The sequence below is a fragment of the Arachis ipaensis genome, chromosome B7, assembly GCF_059453495.1.
Source record: "Arachis ipaensis isolate K30076 ecotype BB chromosome B7, ASM5945349v1, whole genome shotgun sequence".
Taxonomy (NCBI): domain Eukaryota; kingdom Viridiplantae; phylum Streptophyta; class Magnoliopsida; order Fabales; family Fabaceae; genus Arachis; species Arachis ipaensis.
The window spans coordinates 107,424,534-107,431,574 of record NC_142442.1 but is presented as its reverse complement, the minus strand read 5'-3'; the positions used below and the strand labels follow the sequence as shown (position 1 = coordinate 107,431,574).

The window sequence follows — 7,041 nt, the reverse complement described above, 5'->3', positions numbered from 1 at the left end:
TCATTCAATCATTCATACTCCTTCCCATGGCAAGCTGCATGTTGGGTATCACCGTTGTCAATGGCTACCTCCCGTCCTCTTAGTGAAAATGGTCCAAATACGCTGTCACCACACGGCTAATCAGTTGTTGGTTCTCGATCATGTTGGAATAGGATCCATTGATCCTTTTGCGTCTGTCACTACGCCCAACACTCGCGAGTTTGAAGCTCGTCACAGTCATCCCATCCCAGATCCTACTCGGAATACCACAGACAAGGTTTAGACTTTCTAGATCTCAGGAATGGCTGCCATTAAGTCTAGCCTATACCACGAAGGTTCTAATCTTAGATTAGAAACCCAAGAGATATGCATTCAAGCTCGTTTTCATGTAGAACGGAAGTGGTTGTCAGGCACGCATTCATAGGTGAGAATGGTAATGAGGTCACTAGTTCATCACATTCATCATGTTGAAGTGCGAATGGATATCTTAGAGAAGAAGTAGGCGTGAATTAAATAGAAAAACAATAGTAATTGCATTAATTCATGAAGAACAGCAGAGCTCCACACCTTGATCTATGGGGTGTAGAAACTCCACCATTGAAAATACATAAGAACAAAGTCTAGGCATAGCCAAATGGCCAGCCTCCCAAAGAGGGTTCAATCATCAAAACATGATTCAAAGATGATCAAAAGATGAAAATACAATAGTGAAAGGTCCTATTTATAATAAACTAGTAGCCTAGGGTTTACAGAAATAAGTAATTAATACAGAAATCCACTTTCGGGCCCTCTTGGAGTGTGATTGTGCTGAGCATTGAAGCTTTCATATGTAGAGACTTCTCTTGGAGTTAAACGCCAGCTTTGGTGCCAGTTTGGGCGTTTAACTCCAGCTTTTATGCCAGTTCTGGCGTTTTTATGCCAGAATTTTTATGCTGACTTGGAACGCCAGTTTGGGCCATCAAATCTCAGGCAAAGTATAAACTATTATATATTGCTAAAAAGCCCAGGATGTCTACTTTCTAACGCAATTAAGAGCGCACCAATTGGGCTTCTGTAGCTCTAGAAAATCCACTTCGAGTGCAGGGAGGTCAGAATCCAACAGCATCTGCAATCCTTTTTTAGCCTCTGAATCAGATTTTTGCTCAGGTCCCTCAATTTCAGCCAGAAAATACCTGAAATCACAGAAAAATACACAAACTCATAGTAAAGTCCAGAAATGTGAATTTTGAATAAAAACTAATAAAAATATACTAAAAAGTAATTAAAACATACTGAAAACTACCTAAAAACAATGCCAAAAGTGTATAAATTATCCGCTCATCACAACACCAAACTTAAATTGTTGCTTGTCCCCAAGCAACTAAAAATCAAATAGGATAAAAAGAAGAGAATATACCATAAATTTCAAAATATCAATGAAACTTTGCTCCAATTAGATGAGCGGGGTTAGTAGCTTTTTGCCTCTGAACAGTTTTGGCATCTCACTTTATCCTTTGAAGTTTAGAATGATTGGCATCTATAGGAACTCAGAATTTAGATAGTGTTATTGATTCTCCTACTTCAGTATGTTGATTCTTGAACACAGCTACTTTATGAGTCTTGGCCGTGGCTCTAAGCACTTTGTTTTCCAGTATTACCACTGGATACATAAATGCCACAGACACATAACTGGATGAACCCTTTCTGATTGTGACTCAGCTTTGCTAGAGTCCCCAATTAGAGGTGTCCAAAGCTCTTAAGCACACTCTTTTTGCTTTGGACTATGACTTTAACCGCTCAGTCTCAAGCTTTTCACTTGACACCTTCACGCCACAAGCACATGGTTAGGGACAACTTAGTTTAGCCGCTTAGGCTAGGATTTTATTCCTGTGGGCCCTCCTATCCATTAATGCTCAAAGCCTTGGATCCTTTTTCTACCCTTGCCTTTTGGTTTAAAGGGTTACTGGCTTTTTCTGCTTGCTTTTTCTTTTTCTTTTTTTTCTTTTCGCCATTTTTTTCGCAAGCTTCTTTTTTTTCACTGCTTTTTCTTACTTCGAGAATCAATTTTATGATTTTTCAGATCATCAATAACATTTCTCCTTTTTTATTATTCTTTCAAGAGCCAACAATTTTAACATTCATAAACAACAATATCAAAAATATGCACTGTTCAAGCATTCATTCAGAAAACAAAAGTATTGCCACCACATCAAAATAATTAAACTAGTTTCAAGGATGAATTCGAAATCATGTACTTCTTGTTCTTTCATTTTTAGATCATTTTTCATTTTAAGAAAGGTGATGGATTCATAGGATATTCATAGCTTTAAGGCATAGACACTTAGACACTAGTGATCATGTAATAAGACACAAACATAAATAAAACATAAAGCATAATTTTCAAAAAACAGAAAAATAAGAACAAGGAAATTAAAGAACGGGTCCACCTTAGTGATGGTGGCTTGTTCTTCCTCTTGAAGATCTTATGGAGTGCTTGAGCTCCTCAATGTATCTTCCTTGCCTTTGTTGCTCCTCCCTCATGACTCTTTGGTCTTCTCTAATTTCATGGAGGAGGATGGAATACTCTTGGTGCTCCACCTTAGTTATCCCATTTGGAACTTAATTCTCCTAGGGAGGTGTTGATTTGCTCCCAATAGTTTTGTAGAGGAAAGTGCATCCCTTGAGGTATCTCAGGGATTTCATGATGAGGAATTTCCTCATGCTCTTGGTGAGGTTCATGAGTGGGCTCTCTTGTTTGCTCCATCCTTTTCTTAGTGATGGGCTTGTCCTCATCAACGAGGATGTCTTCCTCTATGTCAATTTCAGCTGAATTGCAGAGGTGACAAATGAGATGAGGGAAGGCTAACCTTGCCAAAGTAGAGGATTTATCCACCACCTTGTAGAGTTCTAGGGATATAACCTCATGAACTTCTAGTTCCTCTCCAATCATGATGCTATGGATCATGATAGCCTGGTCTATAGTAACTTCATTCCGGTTGCTAGTGGGAATGATTGAGCATTGGATGAACTCCAATCATCCCCTACCCACAGGCTTGAGGTCATACCTTCTTAGTTGAACTGGCTTCCCTCTTGAATCTCTCTTCCATTAGGCGCCCTATTCACAAATGTCTATGAGGACTTGGTCCAACCTTTGATCAAAGTTGACCCTTCTAGTGTATGGGCGTGCATCTCCTTGCATCATGGGCAAGTTGAATGCTAACCTTACATTTTTCGGGCTGAAATCTAAGCATTTCCCCCGGACCATTATAAGCCAATTCTTTGGGTTCGGGTTCACACTTTGATCATGGTTCTTGGTGATCTATGCATTGGCATAGAACTCTTGAACCATTAAGATCCCGACTTGTTGAATGGGATTGGTGAGACTTTCCCAACCTCTTCTTCGAATCTCATATCGGATCTCCAGATATTCACCCTTTTTGAGCTTAAAGGGGACCTCGAGGATCACCTTCTTCTTAGCCACAACTTCATAGAAGTCGTCTTGATGCACCCTTGAGATGAATTTCTCCATCTCCCATGACTCAGAGGTAAAAGTAATTGCCTTTCCTTTCCTCTTTCTAGAGGTTTCTCCGGCCTTTGGTGCCATAAATGGTTATGGAAAAACAAAAAGTAACACTTTTACCACACCAAACTTAGAAGGTTTGCTCGTCCTCAAGCAAAAGAAGAAAGAAAAGAGTAGAAGAAGAAAATGGAGGGGGTTTAGTGGTTCGGCCAAGGGGAAGAATTAGTGTGTATGATGTGTGAAAATGAAGGAGTGAAGATTGGTTTATATAGGAGTGTAGAGAGGGGTAGGGTTCGGCCATGTATGGGTGGGTTTGGGAGGGAAATTGGTTTGAATTTGAATGGTAAGGTAGGTGGGGTTTTATGATGGATGGATGTGGATTGGTGAAGAGATTATGGAGAAGAGGGTAGGATTTGATAGGTGAGGGGTTTTTGGGGAAGAGGTATTGAGGTTATTGGTGAAGGGTATTTGGGGAAGGGTGTTATGGGAAGGTATGAATAAGAGAGAGAGATGAGGTAGGTGAGGATCCTGTGGGGTCCACAGATCCTGAGGTGTCAAGGATTTCTCATTCCTGCACCATGTGGCGTGTAAATGCCCCCTTGATTGCCAATCCTGGCGTTAAACGCCAGGTTGCTGCCCATTTCTGGCATTTAACGCCAGCTTTTCATGCTTCCTCTCCATGGTTACAGAGGGAGATCCTTGAGCTTTAAACACAAGGGAGTCCTCATTCACTTGAAGGACCAATTCTCCTCTGTCAACATCAATCACAGCTTTTGCTGTGGCTAGGAAGGGTCTGCCAAGGATGATGGATTCATCAATACACTTCCTAGTGTCTAGGATTATGAAATCATCAGGGATGTAGTGGCCTTCAACCTTTACCAAGACATCCTCTACAAGTCCATAAGCCTGTTTCTTTGAATTGTCTGCCATCTCTAGTGAGATTCTTGCAGCTTGTACCTCAAGGATCCTTAGCTTCTCCATCATAGAGAGTGGCATGAGGTTTATACTTGACCTTAGGTCACACAGAGCCTTCTCAAAGTTCATGGTGCCTATGGTGCAAGGTATTGAGAACTTTCCAGGATTCTGTCTCTTCTAAGGTAATCTCTTTCTAGTCAAGTCATCCAGTTCTTTGGTGAGCAAAGGGAGTTCATCCTCCCAAGTCTCATTACCAAATAACTTGGAATTTAGCTTCATGATTGCTCCAAGGTACTTAGCAACTTGCTCTTCAGTAAATCTTCATCCTCTTCAGAAGAAGAATACTCATCAGAGCTCATGAATGGTAGAAGTAAATTCAATAGAATTTCTTGGTCTCTGTATAAGCCTCAGATTCTCATGGTTCCTCATTAGGGAACTCCTTGGAGGCCAGTGGCCATCCATTGAGGCCTTCCTCAGTGGAAATAACTGCCTTTCACTCCTTTGTGCATTCGGCCATGTGGGACGTGTTTATGGCCTTGCATTCTCTCTTTGGGTTCTCTTCTGTATTGCTTGGGAGGGTGCTAGGAGGAGTTTTAGTAATTTTCTTACTCAGCTGACCCACTTGTGCCTCCAAATTTCTAATGGAGGACCTTGCTTCAGTCATGAAACTGAGCGTGGTCTTGGATAGATCAGAGACTACAGTTGCTAAGTCAGAGTGGCTCTGGTTAGAATTCTCTGTCTGTTGCTGAGTAGATGATGGAAAAGGCTTGCTATCGCTAAACCTATTTCTTCCACCATTACTGTTGTTGAAGCCTTGTTGAGGTCTCTGTTGGTCCTTCCATGAGAGATTTGGATGATTTCTCCATGAAGGATTATAGGTGTTTCCATAGGGTTCTCCCATGTAATCACCTCTTCCATTGCTGGGTTCTCAGGATCATAAGCTTCTTCTTCAGATGAAGCTTTTTTGGTACTGCCTATTACTGCTTGCATTCCAGACAGACTCTGAGAAATCATATTGACTTGCTGAGTCAATATTTTGTTCTGAGCCAATATGGTATTCATAGTATCAATCTCAAGAAATCCTTTCTTCTGATTTGTCCCATTATTCACAAGATTCATTTCAAAAGTGTACATGAATTGGTTATTTACAACCATTTCAATGAGTTCCTAAAGAGATCCTTTCTGCAGGCATCTTTTTCAGATGAAGAGATCCTCCAGCAGATCTGTCCAATGACATCTTGGATAGTTTAGATAGACCATCATAGAAGATACCGATGATGCTCCATTCTGAAAGCATGTCAGAAGGACACCTTCTGATCAATTGCTTGTATCTTTCCCAAGCTTCATAGAGGGATTCACCTTCCTTCTGTCTGAAGGTCTGGACTTTCACTCTAAGCTTACTCAATTTTTGAGGTGGAAAGAATTTGGCCAGAAAAGCACTGACCAGCTTTTCCCAAGAGTTCAGGCTTTCCTTAGGTTGTGAATCCAACCATATTCTAGCTCTGTCTCTTACAGCAAAGGGAAAAAGCATAAGCCTGTAGACCTTGGGATCAACCCCATTGGTCTTGACAGTGTCACAGATTTGCAAGAATTCAGCTAAGAACTGATGAGGATCTTCCAATGGAAGTCCATAAAACTTGCAATTCTGTTGCATTAGAGAAACTAATAGAGGTTTAAGCTCAAAGTTGTTTGCTCCAATGGCAGGAATTGAGATGCTTCTCCCATAGAAGTCGGGAGTAGGTGCAGTAAAGTCACCAAGCACCTTCCTTGCATTATTGGCATTATTGTTATTTTCGGCTGCCATGTCTTCTTCTTGATTTAAAATTTCTGTTAGGTCCTCTACAGAGAGTTGTGCTTTAGCTTCTCTTAGCTTTCTCTTCAAGGTCCTTTCAGGTTCAGGATCAGCTTCAACAAGAATGCCTTTGTCTTTGCTCCTGCTCATATGAAAGAGAAGAGAAGAAAGTATGGAATTCTCTATGTCACAGTATAGAGATTCTTTGAGGTGTCAGAGAAAGAGAAGAATGGAAGGATGAGGTAGAGAAGAGAGACTTCGAACGTATCAAGAGGGAGAGAGTTCGAATTGCACATTGAGGAGGAGTGTTAGTCCCTTAAATAGAAGAATGTGAGAAGGGGGGAAGAATTTTCGAAATAAAATTTTTTTTAATTAAAAAAATTTTGAAAAATTGGTTGATGATTTTCGAAAATTAAAATTGAGAATGTAGTTAAGTGATTTTGAAAAAGATTTTGAAATTAGGAATAAAAAAGATATGATTGAAAATTATTTTTAAAAAAGATGTGGTTGAGAAGATATGATTGAGAAAATATGGTTTTAAAAAGATATGATTGACAAACAATTAAAAAGATTTGATTTTTAAAATTAATGACTTGGCTAATAAGAAATTTAAAAGATATGATTCTAAAATTCAATTATTGAACCTTTCTTAACAAGGAAGAAATTTTTGAATCAAATCACTAATTGATAGCAAGGATTTTTTTGAAAATAGTAAGAAAAAAAATGGAAAGGATTTGATTTTGAAAAGATATGATTGAAAAGATACGATTTGAAAAAGATTTGATTTAAAAAAAATTATGAAAATTTGAAAAAGATTTGAATTAAAAATAAAATCTCCTCTCCTGTGCCATCCTGG

General features: G+C 39.5%; 1 non-coding gene across 1 annotated transcript; it reads left to right on the top strand.

Moving 5' to 3' along the window:
* Positions 1-5,684: 5,684 nt before the first annotated feature.
* Positions 5,685-5,792, top strand: LOC148553646 (small nucleolar RNA R71). The gene has a single exon (XR_015893868.1). It is a non-coding gene; the product is annotated as a small nucleolar RNA R71 (small nucleolar RNA).
* Positions 5,793-7,041: the final 1,249 nt, after the last annotated feature.